Raw genomic sequence first — 18,826 nt, 5'->3', positions numbered from 1 at the left:
GGGGTAGGAAAAGAAGCCACTGGGGTTGGAAGAGGGCAGCAGAAATCCTGGCAAGGCCCAACCATGAGGAGAAAAACCCACCCAGTGCTTGGGAAAACCATGCCTTCATCCTCCCTGCCTGCACTGCCCAAAAACATCATGAATCCAAAACAAACCAGGTGAGTGGAGCAGTCCAAGCCCTTTCGCACCTGCACACCAAACCGGCTGGGACACAGCTTACGGCCCCCCTCTCTGCTACCCCCACCCACCTGTGTTTTTGTTGGGCTGGCTGCCCCAGCCCCAGCCTCAGTCCTGGGCAGAGTGGTGGGCAAAGGCTGCCAGCAGGGCTGGAAGCTGGCTCCCCACCCAGCCCTGCTCAAATGCAACTCAGCTGAAATCTCAGTGCCATGAAGGCCAGCAAAAGGGAGAATCCCCGCTGCCACAGCCAGCTTGGGCTGTGAGATGTTGGGCCATGAGATGCCAGGACCGAGAGCACACCCCTGCATGGGCTCACCTGCAAAGCGAGTGTAGGCTGTGTCTTGCAGGTAGGTGCCACAGCCAAAGTCAATCAATTTGGCCTGCCCAGTGGCCAGGTCAACCAGGATGTTCCCTGGTTTGATTTCCCTGTGCAGGACCCCGCAGCTGGTGCAGTGCTGCACGGCCTCCAGCACCTGGCGGAACAGATCCCGCGCCACCTCCTCGGACAGGAACCCCCGTGCCCGAATGAAATGGTGCAGGTCCTGAGAGCACTCTGGGCGTTCCAGCACGATCAAGATGTCGTTGGGGAGCTCAAGCCACTCCAGCAGCTGGATGACACCGGGGAAGCCAGTGGAGACCTTCTCCAGGAGCACGATCTCCAGGGGTGCGCTGGTGCCGTCGGGCTGCGGGAGGAGCACGATGCCATCAGTGGGGCTGATGCCATGCCGGGGGTCAGGAACCCCTCACCCAGCCCGGGATGCTCTTCGCCCTGTGCTGGCCCCACGCCCGCTCTCCCTCGAGGTGTCCTGGTGGCTGCCACCCTGCCGGGCCTCGGCTCATCCCCGCCGGCACGGCCCGGCTTCTGCCGCTGGCCCCGCTCACTCACCAGCTCGCCCCAGTGCCGGACGCGGTTCCTTGGCACCCTTTTGATGGCCACCTGCAAGCCAAGAGCAGCAGCAGGCTGAGCTCACCACCCACCCTGCGCAGCCCCAGCTCCATCGCCATCCTCCTCCCCCTCCTCTCCCTCCTCCTCCTCCTCCTCCTCCTCCGCCCGCCGCCGGCCCCGCCGCTCACCGGGGCGCCGTCCGAGCGCCGCGTGGCCGCGAAGACGCTGCCGAAGCCGCCGCTGCCCAGCAGCGAACCCAGCCGGTACCGCTCCTGCAGGGCCTCCTGCGCCTTCCCTGCGGGCGGGACGCGGCTGTCAGCGCTCGGCCCGGGGCCAGGAGCGGCCCCCGAGCGCCCCCCGACCGCCCCGGGCCGGCCCTCCCCAGGCGTTCGCTCCCGGCAACGGGACAGCGGCGGCTCGGGGGCGGCGGCCGCGCTGCCGAGCGGCGGAGCTCGGGCCGGGGAAGCCGCCGCGGAGGCGGCGGCAGCGGCCGCGCCGCGTGTGTCCTCCGCGGGGCCCGGGAGGAGCCGGGGCCGGGGCCAGGCTCGGGCCAGGCGGAGCCAGAGCGAGGCGATGCCGCCCCAGCCCCAGGCACCGATGCCCGCCCAGAAGCGCCACCGCCAGCACGGCCAGAGCCGGGCGGAGGCGAGACCCCGGCGGGACGGCCGGGGGCGGGGATGGGGCAGCCCCGCCCGGAGCCGGGGGCGGGCCGGGGGCATGGCCCGGCCGGGAATGGGGAGAGAGAGAGACTGGGAGAGGAGGGGACAGCGGGAAAGGGAGAGCGGGAGACGGTACGGGACAGCGAGGGAAAGAGAGGAGAATCAAGAGGGAGTCTCTGCTTTGGCTGCTGCTGCTGCTGCTGCCGCCGCTGCTGCCGCCGCTGCTGCTGCTGCTGCAACTGAAGCTCCGGGGCCGTTTGTCCCCGTGTCCGTTTGTCCGTTGCCCGCTCACCCCCACGCCCAGCCCCCCGCTCCCCGGGGGCAGCCCCTGAGCCTGTCCAAACACGGGAACTTTGCCGTGTTCAGCCCAGACCCAGAGTCTGGACTCCTGCACGGGGGCAGAGGTATCTCCTTGGTCGCTGCCGTGCATTGTCCCCGCTGAGGATCAAACCCTGTCGGGGCACATTTCCTGGCTGAAGGATTCCCTGGTCCTGGCCCTGCACTTAAGGCTCCAGCGTTGCTTTCCAGTGAATACTGGAAGGCAAACTGTGTGGCTCATGGTACTTTAGAGTGTCTAGAACTCGCTAAGTCACTGATCTTAGAGGTGAGATGCATTTGGAATTAATGGGATGGAGAAGTAGTGCAAGATGGAAAAAGGCAGCAGAGAAATAAATAGAGGAAAACATCTTGGACTGTTTCTTTCAATTTTCATTTCACTTCTGGAAAGCTGTTTCAGTTTTCCAGGAATCTTCTCCACAGTCCTGTTTGCTCTTCTCAAGAACCTTTCCTGGAGAACCAGGTTGAGCTCCTGTCACAAGATGTGCCACCACCTGCAGCTTCTCTTGGCTTTCCACACCATGTGTGCAGCAGGACTCTTGCAGCCAAGCAGGACCAAGGTTTGGAGAACTTGACAGCTTGTCCTTTCTTTTCCTGGTGAGCTGGGGAGTTGTGCCATTGGTGAGGTTTTCATTGTGACTGTTCCAGCCTTGGGAAACAGGAGGTGGAACCAGGACTTGTTAGGGAATACAAGCCTGACTGAATGCAGAGAAGGAATCTCCAGAGCCTGCAGCCAGAAATGGAGAGTTGTGTGATAATCATTCCCACATCTCCATGGACACCTGGAAAGTGATCTAGAACATGAAAATGGGACAGAGGGAGTTTGTTTCTGTGTTCAGTTTGGGTGATTCTACATCTCCAGTGCTGGTATAAATCAAGAGCACAGTCAGTTCATGATAAGCACCAGAACAGGCTGGACCTCTGAGAGTAGGTGATGGAAAGAATTTGAAAAGGAGAAATGCAGGGAATGACTTGGTGGACTGTGCCAGGAGCAGGGCAGGTCCCGCTGCAGGAAAAGCCCCAGGCCAGCCCCAGCACAGGGAAGGCCTCGGGCACAAGGGCAGAGTGCCGTGCTGGGAGCTGTGCCAGGGAGAGCCTGAGGCACCAAAGGCGCCTTGGCAGCAGCAGCTGCTTGCAGGGCATGGCCAGAAGCCTCCCTTGGCAAGCCGGCCTGGTGGCCAGCACTGCAGAGCTGCTGCCTCAGGGCTCATTTCTGGCTGGGCTCTGCCCCAGCCCACAGAGTGTGACCTCAGCCCTGACTCTGCCACGGCCCTTGTGCCTGAGCCCTGCAAAGCCCAAAGGTCACCTGTGCCCCCCTGGCTGTGCCAGCCCCTGGGGCAGGGGGAGGAAAGGCAGAGAAGGGGCTGGGTTTGGCTGTGGGATGTGGGGTCCAGCAGAGACCATGAGGAGTCGAGGCAGTGGATGGAGTGCACTGAGCAGCCCCTTCTGCCCATGCAGTCCTGGAATGGTTTGGATGGGAAGAGCTCTGCAGTGCTCATCTCATCCAAACCCCGCCATGAGCAGGGTCATCTTTCACCAGATCAGGTTGTTCAGAGCCCTATCCCAGCTGGACTTGAATGTTTCTAGGAGTGGGGCACTGACCACCTCCCTGGGAACCTGTCCTGGTGTATCACCACCCTCATCATCAAACATTTCCTCCTTATCTGTTCTTATCTGAACCTCCCTTCCTTTCGTTTAAAACCACCCCCCTTTGTCCCGTTGTGCCAGGCCCTACTAAAACCTCTGTCCACCCTTGTATTTCCAATGAGCCGGGTTTCCATGGCAACTGCCAGGACAGGTGACACAGGTGTCACCCCCAGTGAGGGCTGCCATGGAAACAGTGCCCAGCACTGCCCCTTTCTGTCTGGCTGACCTGGCCTTTGGCCCTGGCCCTGGCGTTTGCTGCAGGTTCCGCAGCACCTGACCGGCCAGCGCGGCACAGGGCAGGTGGCCATGGCACAAGCCCCTAGCAAGGGATCCCCTCTGGCTCTGGGCAGTGACACCAGCCCTGAGCAAGGGGCCCGGGCAGGTTTCCATGGCGAGCAACCATCACAACGGCTCCAGGAGCAGAGTGACTCTTGCCAAGGAACTTTGTGGTGCTGTCACTTAATATTAAATCTGGTTTTTGCTGATCCCTTGCTGGGGATTTTTTCAGCGCTCTCAAGCCCTCGTTGGTAACAGGGTGAAGGAGCCCTGGCCCAGGCTCTGGCCCTGGGGGACACGGGGACGCTGCCGGGGGGTCCCTGTCCCCCTGTCCCACCCCCAACAGCCCCAGCCCCCATCCCCGTGTCAGGCTCTGGGGTCGATCTTGTGGAACATCCTCTGGGGGAGGCTGCGGCGCCGGGGGCGGGGGGACCCGGGGGGACAGGGGACCCCGCAGTGCACGAGCAGCGTTGGACTTCTCTGGGGGAACTGTGAGGGGGGGCTGGGGTGGAGTGACCTCCCCAGTGACCTCACACAGCCCCTGTGATGTCACACAGCCCCTGTGATGTCACACAGCCCACTCTGAGATGTAACAGGCCACCTGTGATTTCATACAGGTGTCCTGTGAGGTCACAGCTGGCACTTTGAGGTCCCACTCTGCTCTGTGATGTCACAAAATCTGCCCTGTGATGTCACAGCCCAGCCTGTGATGTCACAGACACCCTGTGATGTCACAGCCAGCCCTATGATGTCACAGCCACCTTTGTGAAGTTATGCAGCCTCGCTGTGATGTCGCAGCCTGCTCTGTGATTTCACAGTCAGTTCTGTGATGGCACAACCCACTCTGTATTGTCTCAGCCTTCTCTGTGACATCACACAGCTGCTCTGTGATGTCACAGAGCCCTTTTCTATGATGGCAGAGTCTTCTCTGTGGCCTCACAGCCTGTTCTGTGATGTCACAAAGCCAGCCTGTAATGTCACAGCCGACTTTGTGACATCACAACCTCCTCTGTGATGTCACATCCTGCTATGTCATGTCACATAATAAACCAGTGATGTCACAGCCCACTGTATGATGTCACAACCTGGTCTGTGATGTCATACAATCACAGAATCACAGAATTGCTGGGTTGGAAGAGACCTTTAAGGTCATCAAGTCCAACCCATGCCCTAACACCACCTCAGCTAAACCATGGCACTGAGTGCCACATCCAGACTTTTTTTAAACACATCCCAGGATGGTGACTCCACCACCTCCCTGGACAGACAGTTCCAGTACTTTATCACCCTTTCCATAAAAAACTTTTTTCCTAATATCCAACCTAAATTTCCCTTGGTGCAGCTTAAGACACTGTCCTCTGGTCCTGTCAGTTGCTGTGAGGAGAAAGAGACCGACCCCCACCTGACTGCAACCACCTTTCAGGGAGTGTGGAGAGTGATAAGGTCACCTCTGAGTCTTCTCCAGGATCAGCAACCCCAGCTCCCTCAGTCATTCCTCACAGGACTTGTGTTCCAGACCCCTCACCAGCCTTGTTGCCCTTCTCTGGACACGCTCCTGCTCCTCCATGTCCTTCCTAAATGGGAGGGCCCAGAACTGGACACAGCACTCGAGGTACGGTTTCACTACAGGGGAAGAATGCCAAGCACACTAGAGCCAGCTACAGGGGAAGAATGACCTCCCTGCTCCTGCTGGCCACACCATTCCTGATCCAGGCCAAGAGCCATTGGCCTTCTTGGCCACCTGGGCACACTGCTGGCTCATGTCCAGCCTGCTGTCGACCAGTGCCCCCAGGTCCCTTTCTGCCTGGGCACTGTCCAGCCACACCGTCCCCAGCCTAGAGCTGTGCAGGGGGTTATTGTGGACAAAATGCAGGACTTGGCACTAGGACTGATTAAACTTCATCTTACTGGAATCTTCCATCTATCCAGCTGTTCCAGGTGTTCCTGCAGAGCCCTCCTGCCTTCCAACAGATGGACACATGCTCCAAGTTTAGTGTCATCTGCAGATTTACTAATGAAAGCCTCAATCCCCTCAGCCATGTGGTCAATAAAAATATTGAACAGAGCTGGCCCAGCACAGAGCCCTGAGGGACAGCACTGGTGACTGTCCCCAGCTGGATGCAGCACCGCTCACCACCACTCTCTGGGCCGGCCATCCAGCCAGTTCTGAACCCAGCACAGAGTGCTCCTGGCCCAGCCGTGGGCTTCAGCTTTTCCAGGAGTGTGCTGTGGGAGACAGTGCCAAAGGCCTTGCTGGAGTCCAAATAGACACATCCACAGCCTGTCCTGCATCCACCAGGAGGGTCACCTGGTCATAGAAGGAGACCCGGTTGATCGAACACGACCTCGCCCTTCTAAGACCCTGCTGGCTGGGTCTGACACCCTGGCCATCCTGGAAGTGCTGTGTGATGGCACTCAGTGTGAACTGTTCCATGACCTTACTGGGTACTGAGGTCAGGCTGACTGGGCTGGAATTACCAGGATCATCCTTCCCACTCTTGCTGTGAATGGGCATCACATTGGGCAGCTTCCAGTCATCTGGGACCTCACCAGTGAGCCAGGGCTGCTGGTAAATGATGGAGACCGGCTTCACAGGCTCATCTGCCAGCTCCCTCATCACCCTGGGGTGGATCCCATCTGGTCCCATGAATTTATGAACATCCAAGCAGCTCAGCAGTTCTCCGACTGCCTTCTCTTGGATAACAGTGGCCCACTCAGCTCCCTGACACCATCTACCAGCCCAGGAGGACAGTTGTCCTGAAGGCAAATCGTCTTCTCACTAAAAACTGAGGCAAAGAAGGCGTTAAGCACTTCTGCCTTCTCCTCATCTGCAGTTATTAAATTCCCTTCCACATCTAATAAAGAACAGTGGTTGGTTTTACCCTTCCTTTTACTGCTAATATATTTGTAAAAACATTTTTATTACCCTTTACAGAAGCTGCCATTTTAAGTTTAAACTGAGGTTTGGCTTCCCTAATTTCTTTCCTATATACCCTAGCAAGCCCCTTAAATACTTCCTGAGAGACCTGACCCTCCTTCCAAAGATTATACATCCGCTTTTTATTCCTATCTTCCTCCAAAACCGCCTTGCCCATCCAGGCTAGATGTTTGCCTTGTCGACTTGTCTTTTGGAACACTGGGACAGTCTGTTCCTGTGCCCTTGAGATCTCTGTTTTGAAGCTTGCCCACCTTTCCTGAACTCCTTTGTTTTCAAGGGCTGCTTCCCAAGGAACTCTCTCAATAAGTCTCCTAAGTAGGCCAAAGTCTGCCCTCCGAAGTCCATTGTAAAAGTCCTATTAGTGTTCCTCCTGACTTCACCAAATATTGAGAATTCTATAATTTCATGATCAGTGTTCCCCAAGTGACCCCCACCCACCACATCTCCCACCAGACCATCTCTATTTACAAACCACAGATCTAACATAGTCCCTCTCCTGGTGGGCTCACTCACCAGCTGCAACAAAAAATTGTCCTCCACAAACTCTAAAAATTTCCTGGACTGGCTCTTTTCTGCTGTATGGAGTCCCGAGCAGATGTCCAGCAGGTTGAAGTCACCTACAAGAACAAGGGCTGATGATCCAGAAACATTCTCTTGCTGCTTATAGAATGAGTTGTCCACCTCTTCTTCCTAGTTGGGTGGACGATAACAGACTCTCAGTAGGATGTCAGATTTGTGGGCCTTCCCCCTAAGTCTCACCCATAGACATTCAACTCCATCATTATTAGTTTCAACACCCACAGCATCAAAACCCTTCCCCAATGTAAAGGGCCACCCCTCGACCTCTTCTCCCTTTCCTGTCTCTCCTGAAGAGCTTGCAGCCATCCAGTGCAGCGCTCCAGCCATGTGAGTCGTCCCACCCTGTTTCTGTGATGGCAATTACATCATAGCTCTGCTGCTGCACCATGGCCTCCAGCTCTTCTTGTTTGTTACCCATGCTGTGTGCATTGGTGTACATGCACCTCAGCTGGGCTGCTGATTTCACCCCTAACTAAGGCTTACCACCCACGAGCCTGCTTCCAGACAACCCAGCTTCCAGATAATCCAGCTGCATCTCCCTTCCCCTTCAGACCTAGTTTAAAGCCCTCTCAACAAGTTCGGACAGTTCATGAGCTAAAATTCTTCTGCCCTTCACAGAAAGATGGAACCCATCTGCTCCAAGCAGGTCAGGTACTGTAAAAGTTTCCCCATGATTAAAGAATCCCAAATTTTGATGATGACACCAACCCTCGAGCCACTCATTGATAATGTGAGCTCTCCTATTGCTTTCAGCCTTTTTCTCAGACTCCAAAGGGACTGAGGAAAAGACTGTCTGTGCCCCTGTCCTATTAACCACCTGACCCCATGCCCTAAAGTCCCTTTTAATTGCCCTGACACTCCTCTTTTCAATCTCATCACTGCCAGCCTGGGGTATCAGCAGTGGGCAATAATCAGAGGGCTGAATCAGCCCAGGCAGTGTGTCAGTGATATCCCCTACCCGGGCCCCAGGACGGCAGCAGACCTCTCTGTGGGGTGGTTCTGGTCGACATATGGGGCCCTCTGTTCCCCTCAGGAGGGAGTCACCCACCACGATTGCCCTTCTTTCCTTTTTGATGTTAGAGGTGGTGATCTGTCTCACAGATGAATTGGGACGCTCCCTGGGCAGAAAATTTTCTTCTAAGTCTTCCTGACTCTCTAGATCCGGGAGCTCATGCCTGTTCTGAAGTGGCACCTGAATAAGGGATGGGGGCCGAGAGGAGTTTTTATTAATACTTCCCCGAGCAGGGACCCATTTCCAGTCCCCTTTATCCACCAAGCATTCTTCTATTGCCTGACAGTGGGAGGCATGGGAGTCCTCTGACCCTTGGTGGGCCTCCCGTAAGGTTGGAAGGGCTGAACTCCACCAATCTCTTTCCCTTTCACTTTCCCTGATACTCCTTAGTCTTTCAACTTCCTCTCTATGCTCGGCCACCAGTGTGAGGAGATCATTCACCTGTTCACACCACAGGCAGATTTCCTCTGCAATGCCCCTGAAACCACTGCTAAGCTCAAACAGTCCACACAAGAATGAGTCTGTACAGACACATCCTGCCTGGCGGGTTCCATTTGGTTACACAGATTTGCACTAACTAGCGTTTTTGGTTGTGTGAAGACCATTACTAACAGAAACCCTGAAACCAAACAACAAAAACACCGAAAGCAACACACAGCAAACCTTTCCAACAGGGGCCACCTGGAAACCTGCAACCCTTCCTGCGCAAACTGTGTGCAAACTGCTACACAAACTGCCATGCCATGCCCTCAAAGCCGTGCCATGCCCCTGCTTGCCTGCTCCGGGTCACCGCACTCCCCAGAGGCCTCTTTTAAAGCTCCTGCTTCACACCGCAGCTGAGAAAAACCCTGCTGTGCGCCCGCGCGGACGAACGAGCACAGCACAACCCACCTGCTAAGCGGCATTATGGGGGTGCATCCCCATCCTGCCCCAGGGAGGGTGGTTTAGGAGATTAGAAATGCTCCTTGGGCGTCAGCATTGCAGGTAAATGAAGGCAAACCCATTCTTTCTTCACATGGCAAAGAGGAAAATGGTTCCCTAGCTACCTGCAATATGGACCAGAGAAAGATAACCCCAGATGAATGACCTTGTTTCCCCACCTCCACAAGAACCACCAGGACTCCAGCGCAGAGAAGCGCAGGGTGACCAAGGACGGATGGGACACTGCTGGAGCCAAGAGTCGTGTGCTGTCCTCTGTTTGATCTCTTCCCCACCCCAGTCCTGATCTTCCCCACACCCGTGCACCCCCACTCTTTCCTTCTCACTCTCCTGTCTCCTATCCCTTTCTATCTGTCTGCCGCACATTTATTGTTAAATAAATTCCCTGTTGTTGACTTTTGTAGACTATCTCCTGGATTGCTCATAATTTTCAAAGGAGAACCCAAAATACACATACACACAGCTTGACCCGCACGCTGAAGACCCTAATTTCTTTATTTATGCCAACTGATTAGTATAAATCATAATAAATATAACTTTAGTTCAATTCTACACCATGCACCACATGCCTTCCACAGATGTGGTTGCAATCTGCTGTAATAGCAATTAAAAGGGAAGGTGATAACAGCACCTTGACCACTGATAAATTAAAGGTAATTTGGGATTATGACAGTCTCTTTCAAAGGGTTTCCAATCTTGGTGACATCTTGTTAATGACACTTATTATCCCATTGAGGGTAAAGCCACAGCTTTTCTTTTAACAATACTCTATGCCTTATACCCAGTTATAGTGCTGATTAAATCCCAATGGAGCTGTCTTCTGTCTGTTAGAACATACCAGTGTGAGCCCCAAATGGGAGCACATGGCCAGCTGTGGATGTTGATGCCTGACTGGACAGGAACAGCAAGGATTTATTTGTGAAAATAATACTATTGACAACTCAGACATTTGCCTTGACCTTTAAGAAAATGTCAATATTGTGTTGAAACCCCAGCAACTGTACTTGCATATGTTGGAAATGGATGTATCTGTATGAGAACTCTGTGTGATTCTATGTTTACAGAAAACACCACCCGAGAGACATCTGATCGCTCTAAAAGCTGTATCTGTAGTTTTAGCAAAATGATGGGCTGCAGCTTTAACAATTCAGCTCCCTCACAACTCACCAATTGCTACAGTCCAACTGCACACCGTGTCAAGTTTCATTGCCTGTCACTGCTGGAGTGAATCTGGCATTGGCAAGAAACTGTTGCAATGGTCTGAGTCCATGCTGAAATGGACAACAGCACACCAGACAAGGAACCCGCATTACCACCCATTGTCAGTCAGAGAAGATACACCATGTCCTGAAAGAGGGAAGAAAGATAGAGAACATTGCTGGTGGGAAACTATTTTTGGATGGCCACACAGAGCAACTGGAATTTTGAATTTAATGCTGCATCCAATTGTAGTTTTGTTCATTTTGTCTTTATTCTGTTTCCTGTTTATAATAATCCTGCATATCCTGTCAGAAGATAAACCAAATTATATCCATCCAACATGTAAACCACATACAATGAACTCAGTACATGAAATGTTATATAATTGCATTATTTCTAAACCATAAATGAGAAAACTTATCAATTAATTTCACTCTTACCTCTAATCTGCAATATGCCACATATTTATGACAAAGACACAAGAGATAGCTGAATTACCATTCAAAGAATTGGTAATTTGTATTAAATGTAGCCACAGGGTAAAGGGACTCAAAGCTGGGCACAGGATATGAGGTGTGGCCTCCCCAGTGCCCAGCAGAGAGGGACAATCAGAGCCCGGTCCTGCTGCCCACACTATGGCTGGCACAGACAACCAGGATGCCCCTGGCATATTCCTGACCAGAATCCCTCCCTCCCCACCCAGCCCCCAATCCCTGCAATAAAGAATGGACATTTTCCTTGGCCCTACTTTGTTATTAATCTTTTTAAAAAACACACTTTTTATAGTCTTTCACAGTAGCCATCAGAGTAATTTCAAATGGAGCTTTTGCCTTCCTGATGGTCTTTCTCCAGGAGGTCGGGGCTGAGGGCTGGGACCCAGGGTGGGCTGGGTGGGAAAAGCTCTTTGGCACTTTGACAAAGGAATTCCTCGGGGATGTTTAGGGGAGGAATAAAGGTGGGACAAGATGTCTCTGGGAGGAAGGGTGGCCATGTCCACCAGGCCTTTGTGACCCACGGTGACATCGTGCCCAGAGGCCATTGTGACGCGGGTGCATGTCCTGACCCCTGGGGCTGCCAGTCCCTGCAGTGGCCACTGCCAGGAGAGCAGCTCTCTGAGGAGGCAGCAGCTTCTCTGGAGGCAGCAGCTCCCCTGGGTGATTGTGACCAGTGTTCACCAGAGCACTGCCACAATGCTGAAGGAGGAGGAGGAGAATGCCCACGGCCAGCCCCGTGAGGGGCAGCCACTCAGATCCAAGCAGCAAAAGGTGAGGGACAGGGATGGAGGTACAGTTTCCAGAGGGACAGCCCTGGGGCAGAGACAGCCAGGCCGGGCACCAGGCCATGCTCCGTGGAGGGGACAGTGCTGGGATGGGCCAGGCACAGCAATGCCCCAGAGGCAGCGAGCCCAGCTGGGAACCCGGCCCAGCCTGGCTGCTGTGGCCAGCACCTGCCCTGGGGCCAGGCCTGGGCATGCTGGCACATGGGGGACACTGTGCCCACACAGCCACCTCCATCCCGTGCCTCCTCCTGCTTCCCACAGGTGACCCACAGGCAGCCACAGGCGGCACCTCAGGTCACCTGGACGAACAACACGCCTCACAGCAGTGTCACAGGGCCACAGAGACTGTCCGTGTTGGACTTGCTGTCTCTCCACGGCCCTCAGCTGCCACTGGTACCTCCCTGCCAGCTCAGCCCTGAAATGCAAAGAGCAGCCTCTGCGAGGGTCAAGCTGCCCCATCTGCCAGCACCAGCAGCAGGAGCAGCCCCTGGGTTTTCTCCCGGAGGCACAGCACGTGCTGTGGGCCCCGTGGCCAGAGGCCAGCCAGAGATGGTACCACCTTCACCAAGGGGCACTCTGGCTGCTGCTGGGGCCTGGGAAACGCCTGCCCTGGCAAGGAGAACAGAAGGGCTCTGGTGTGGCTCAGCAGCAAGGCAGGGCCATCACCTGCCACCGGTGCAACCCGCACACGGCCTGCAGATCCGCACTGGGACCCAGCCGGCTTGGAAGCACCTGGGGCGCTCTGAGATAGAGGAGCATGTCAAGGTGCAGGAAGGGCATGGGGGCAACACCTGCAGTGACCTGTTGAGAGGCCTGGGCCCAGACCTGTGTGAGAACAGGTCCGTCAAGTCCACCTTGAGAACCCCCAAGTGGTTGAGTGCCCGCCAAGAGGCAGAGGGAATTCGTCAGCCAGCCGAGGAAACTGCGCGGCTCAAGCGGCTGTGCCCAGAGGATGAGGAGGCTTTGATGCAGTGTCTGCGGAAAAAGAGGGAGGAGCTGGAGGAGGTGGAAGACAAAGTCCATGAAAAGATGTTTAGAGCCATCTTCTCCTCGTTGATGACACAGAAAGCCCCATGAGGTCCAAGTGCATCCTCAAGGATGCATCAAGCCTCACCCTGGAGCCAGCTGCAGGCCCCTGGGTCCCACTCAGCACTTGCAGTGTGATCGATGATGCCACAGGAGAGACACAAACCTCCTCAGAACTTGTATCTCTTGACCAGTTGCTGGCTGAGCTGTGCCCTGTCTGGGACAACTCGCTGTCATGCGATGCTCTCCTCAAGGACTCCACAGGAGAGACAGGAAACAACTCAGGGATTGCACATCCTGACCTGTTGGCAGGCCTGTGCCCTGTCTCTGGTGACTCGCCATCCTGCGCCTTTCTAGACGAGCTCCTGGAAATGTGGGAGGAAGAAGAGCTCCAAGACAGAGCAGGGGCAGGAGGGAGTGACAGCGAGCCAGAGAGCCCGTTGTCTCTCCCACTGCAAGAGAAGGAAGCAGAACCACCAGCTTCTCCCATGGACAGCGATCCCTGCATCCAGCTGCACAGCGAGCCCCTCCCCACGGCCTCACTCGAAGACCCAAATATGTCTGTGGGCTGTGCCTTGCCTGCTGGCCCTGCGGACAAGGCTGAAGAAGCTGGCATGGAGGCTGGCCGTGTCCAGCCTGCCCCTCCACAGGAAAAGCCCTGTGGGGATGAGCTGCCGGCAGGAGCTTGCCCGGTGCCTGCCCAGCCCCTGGCACGCAGTGTTCCTGCCTGCCCCGCTGGCAGCGCAGCCGTCCCACAGCCCCCGGCCCCACGGCGATGGCGCTCCATGGCCAAGACTGCCCGGCGGGCTCTGCACCGCCTCTTCTCCTTCAGCTGCCTCAGGGGGCAGCCAGAGGAGTGAGCCCGGGGCCAGCACCAGGACGATACCCAGAGATGCCGAATCACCCTGAGGATGCCCAGCTTCCAGGGGCAGCGGCAGCTCCCAGAGCTAACAGCAGCAGGGAGAGAAAAACCCAGGGTACACACCGATGGGTGGGTGGGTGGCATCCAAGGCAGGGTGACAAGGAGCAACATGACACTGCTGGAGACAAGCGTCCGGACCTGTCCTTTGTTTGATCATTTCCCCACCACACCACAGCCTTGCTTTCCCCCCTCTTTCCTTCTCACTCTCCTGTTTCCAGTCCGTTTCAATCTCTCTACCCCACATTTATTGTAAAATAAAATCCCTTTATTTGCCTTTGGTAGATGATCTCCTTGGCACCTTAATTCACGCAGAGGCATCTCACACTAATCAAATCTTAGTGGGGGCACACTTGTGCACACAGCACTCGAGGTGTGACCACACCAGTGCCCAGCAGAGAGGGAAAATCAGAGCCCTGGTCCTGCTGGCCACACTATGGCTGACACAGAATACAAGGATGCCCCTGGCATATCCCTGACCAGTATTCCACCCTCTCCCGCTCTCCCCAAATGAAATAAAAAATGGACATTTTCCTTGGCCCTACTTTGTTATTAATATTTTTAAAAAACACACTTTTATAGTTTTCCACAGTAGCCACCAGATTAAGTCCAAATGGAGCTTTTGCCTTCCTGATGATCTTTCTCCAGGAACTTGGGGCCAAGTGCTGGGACCCAGGGTGGGCTGGGTGGGAAAAAAACTTTGGCACTTTTGCACAGAGCTTCCTTGGGGATGTTTAGGGGAGGAACAAAGGTGGGACAAGAGAGAGCTGCAGATCATTGAGAGAGGAACAAGAGTATGCAAAGTCAAGGGGCAAAGGCATTAAGAAGGCCTTTGTGTCCAGGGGCATCTGCATGGAAACCACCAGGCCTCTGGCAGAAAGGCGGCCATGCCCACCAGGCCTTTGTGACCCGTGGTGACATCGTGCCCCGAGGCCATTGTGACGCATGCGCATGTCATGACCCTGCTGCCCCACCACCCATGCCAACAGCAAGGCAGCCTGGTCAGGGAAAGCGGGCTGAGGAAGGATGACAGCGTTGCCTTTTGGTCTGCACAGATGTTGACTTTAGGTGTGGGCTGCTTTCACAGAATCACAGAATGACTGGGTTGGAAGAGACCTTCAAGATCATCAAGTCTAACCCATGCCCTAAACACCTTAACTGACCCATGGCACCAAGTGCCATATCCAGTCTTTTTGTGAACATTCCCAGGGATGGTGACTCCCCCACCTCCCCAGGCAGGCCATTCCAATATTTTATCAGTCTTTTTGTGAAAAACTTCTTCCTAGTATCCAACCTATATTTCCCCTGACACAGCTTGAGACTGTGTCCTCACGTTCTGACATTTGTTGCCTGGAGAAAGAGACGAACCCCACCTAACTACAAACACCTTTCAGGAAGTTGTAGAGCGTGATAAGGTCACCTCTAAGTCTCCTTTTCTCCAGGCTAAGCAACCCCAGCTCCCTCAGTTGTTCCTCACAGGATTTGTGTTCCAAGCCCCTCACCAGCCTTGTCGCTCTTCTCTCGAGCATCTCAACGTCCTTCCCAAACAGAGGGGCCAGAACTGGACACAGCACTCATGGTACGGTGCCACTACAGGGGAAGAATGCCAAGTACACCAGTGCCAAGTAGAGGGGAAGAATCACTGCCCTGCTCCTGCTGGCCACACCATTCCTGATCCAGGCCAGGAGCCATTGGCCTTCTTGGCCACCTGGGCACACTGTTGGCCCATGTTCATCTGGCTGTTGACCAGTGCCCCCAGGTCCCTTTCTGCCTGGGCACTGTCCCGCCACGCCGAACCCAGACTATAGCAATGCAGGGGGTTATTGTGGCCAAAATGCAGGACTGGGCACTTGGACTGATTGAACTTCATCCTTTTGGACTCTGCCCATCCATCCAACCATTCCAGGTGTCCCTGCAGAGCCCTCCTGCCTTCCAACAGATGGACACACGCTCCAAGCTTAGTGTCATCTGCAGATTTACTAATGAAGGACTCAATCCCCTCATCCATGTGGTCAATAAAAATATTGAACAGAGCTGGCCCAGCACAGAGCCCTGAGGGACAGCACTGGTGACTGTCCCCAGCTGGATGCAGCACCGGTCACCACCACTCTCTGGGCCGGCCATCCAGCCAGTTCTGAACCCAGCACAGAGTGCTCCTGGCCCAGCCGTGGGCTGCAGCTTTTCCAGGAGTGTGCTGTGGGAGACAGTGTCAAAGGCCTTGCTGGAATCCAAACAGACACATCCACAGTCTTTCCTGCATCCACCAGGAGGGTCACCTGGTCATAGAAGGAGACCAGGCTGGTCAAACACAACCTATCCCTCCTAAACCCCTGCTGGCTGGGTCTGACACCCTGGCCATCCTGGAAGTGCTGTGTGATGGCACTCAGTGTGAACTGTTCCATGACCTTACCGGGTACTGAGGTCAGGATGACTGGCCTGGAATTACCAGGATCCTCCTTCCCACCCTTTTTCTGAATGGGTTTCACACTGGGCAGCTTCTAGTCATCTGGGACCTCACCAGTGAGCCAGGACTGCTGGTAAATGGTGGTGAGCGGCTTCACAAGCTCATCTGCCAGCTCCCTCATCACCCTGGGGTGGATCCCATCAGGTCCCATGGATTTATGAACATCCAAGCAGCTCAGCAGGTCTCTGATGGCCTCCTCTTGGATAATGGCTGCACCATTCTGCTCCCTGGCACCATCAACCAGCCCAGGAGGACAGTTGTCCTGAAGGCAAATCGTCTTCTCACTAAAAACTGAGGCAAAAAATGGCGTTAAGCACCTCTGCCTTCTCCTTATCTGCAGTTATTAAATTCTCTTCCACATCTAATCAAGAACAGTGGGTGGTCTTACCCTTCCTTTTACCATTGATATATTTGTAAAAACATTTTTATTATTCTTTACAAAAGCTGTCATTGTAAGTTCAAACTGATCTTTGACTTCCCTAATTACTTTCCTACATGCCCTAGCAAGCACCTTAAATACTTCCTGAGAGACCTGACCCTCCTTCCAAAGACAATACATCCTCTTTTTTTCCTACGTTCCTTCAAAACCTCCTTGCCCATCCAGACTGGACAGTTGCCTCGTCGACTTGTCTTTTGGCACACAGGAACAGTCTCTTCCTGTGCCCTCGAGATCTCTGTTTTGAAGCTTCCCACCTTTCCTGAACTCCTTTGTTTTTAAGGGCTGCTTCCCAAGGAACTCTCTCAATAAGTCTCCTAAGTAGGCCAAAGTTTGCCCTCTGAAGTCCAATGTAAGAGTCTTATTAGTGTTCCTCCTGACTTCACCAAATATTGAGAATTCTATAATTTCATGATCACTGTGCCCCAAGTGACCTCCAACCACCACATCTCCCACCATCTCTATTTACAAACAACAGATCTAACATAGTCCTTCCCCTGGTGGGCTCACTCAACAGCTGCAGCAAAAAGTTGCCCTCCAAAAACCCTAAAAATTTCCTGGACTGCCTCTTTTCTGCTGTATTGAGTTCCCAGCAGATGTCCAGCAGGTTGAAGTCGCCTTCAAGAACAAGGGCTGATGATCCAGAAACATTCTCTAGCTGCTTATAGAATGAGTGTTCCACCTCTTCTTCCCGGCTTGGTAGCTGATAACAGACTCCCAGTAGGATGTCAGCCTTGTTGGCCTTCCCCCTAAGTCTCACCCATAGACATTCGACTTCATCATCATTAGTTTCAACACCCACAGCATCAAAAGCCTCCCTAATGTAAAGGGCCACCCCTCCACCTCTTCTCCCTTTCCTGTCTCTCCTGAAGAGCTTGCAGCCATCCAGTGCAGCGCTCCAGCCATGTGAGTCGTCCCACCCTGTTTCTGTGATGGCAATTACATCATAGCTCTGCTGCGGCACCATAGCCTCCAGCTCTTCTTGTTTGTCACCCGTGCTGTGTGCATTGGTGTACATGCACCTCAGCTGGGCTGCTGATTTCACCCCTAACTAAGGCTTACCACCCACGAGCCTGCTTCCAGACAACCCAGCTGCATCCCCTTCCCCTTCAGACCTAGTTTAAAGCCCTCTCAACAAGTTCGGACAGTTCATGAGCTAAAATTCTTCTGCCCTTCACAGAAAGATGGAACCCATCTGCTCCAAGCAGGTCGGGTGCTGTAAAAGTTGCCCCATGATTAAAGAATCCAAAATTTTGTCGATGACACCAACCCTTGAGCCACTCATTGATAATGTGAGCTCTCCTATTGCTTTCACTGTTTTTCTCAGACTCCAAAGGGACTGAGGAAAAGACTGTCTGTGCCCCTGTCCTATTAACCACCTGACCCCATGCCCTAAAGTCCCTTTTAATTGCCCTGACACTCCTCTTTTCAATCTCAACACTGCCAGCCTGGGGTATCAGCAGTGGGCAATAATCAGAGGGCTGAATCAGCCCAGGCAGTGTGTCAGTGATATCCCATACCCGGGCCCCAGGGAGGCAGCAGACCTCTCTGTGGGGTGGTTCTGGTCGACATATGGGGCCCTCTGTTCCCCTCAGGAGGGAGTCACCCACCACGATTACCCTTCTTTCCTTTTTGATGTTAGAGGTGCTGATCTGTCTGACAGCTGAATCATAATTGGGAGGCTCACTGGGCAGATAATTTTCTTCTAAACCATCTGGCTGACTCTCCAGATCCAGGGGATCATACCGAATCTGATGTGGCGCCTGGCTTGGGAGAGGGGGTTGGGAGGGATTTTTATTATTACCTCCTCGAGTAGGTACCCACTCCCACTCCCCTTCATCAGACAGGTGTCCTTCTATAGCCTGACAGTGGGAGGTGTGGGAGACAGCGGGAACCAAGGAGAGCATTGCTGCACTGCCAGACCTCATGGAACCAAGGATCCATTGTGACACTGCAGGGCCCTGGGGCACCACGGTGCCATTGTGACACTGCAGGGCCCAAGGATCCAAGGGACTTTGTGACACCAGAGGGACATTGTGACACTGGGAGGCCT

At 54.3% G+C, this 18,826-nt stretch overlaps 2 protein-coding genes across 2 annotated transcripts in view; one reads left to right on the top strand and one right to left on the bottom strand.

The window, feature by feature from the left end:
• The window catches only part of LOC137463965 (zinc finger protein 208-like), a 1,270,300-nt gene that overhangs the window by 357,949 nt on the left and 893,525 nt on the right, over positions 1-18,826 (top strand). The gene's annotated exons all lie outside the window — the stretch shown is intronic.
• The window catches only part of LOC137463966 (zinc finger protein 271-like), a 1,077,684-nt gene that overhangs the window by 366,391 nt on the left and 692,467 nt on the right, over positions 1-18,826 (bottom strand). The window lies entirely within an intron of this gene.

This window comes from Anomalospiza imberbis, chromosome 33, assembly GCF_031753505.1.
Source record: "Anomalospiza imberbis isolate Cuckoo-Finch-1a 21T00152 chromosome 33, ASM3175350v1, whole genome shotgun sequence".
Lineage (NCBI taxonomy): Eukaryota > Metazoa > Chordata > Aves > Passeriformes > Viduidae > Anomalospiza > Anomalospiza imberbis.
Note: the sequence above shows the minus strand (reverse complement) of the source record. Positions and strands in the feature narration are given on the sequence as shown.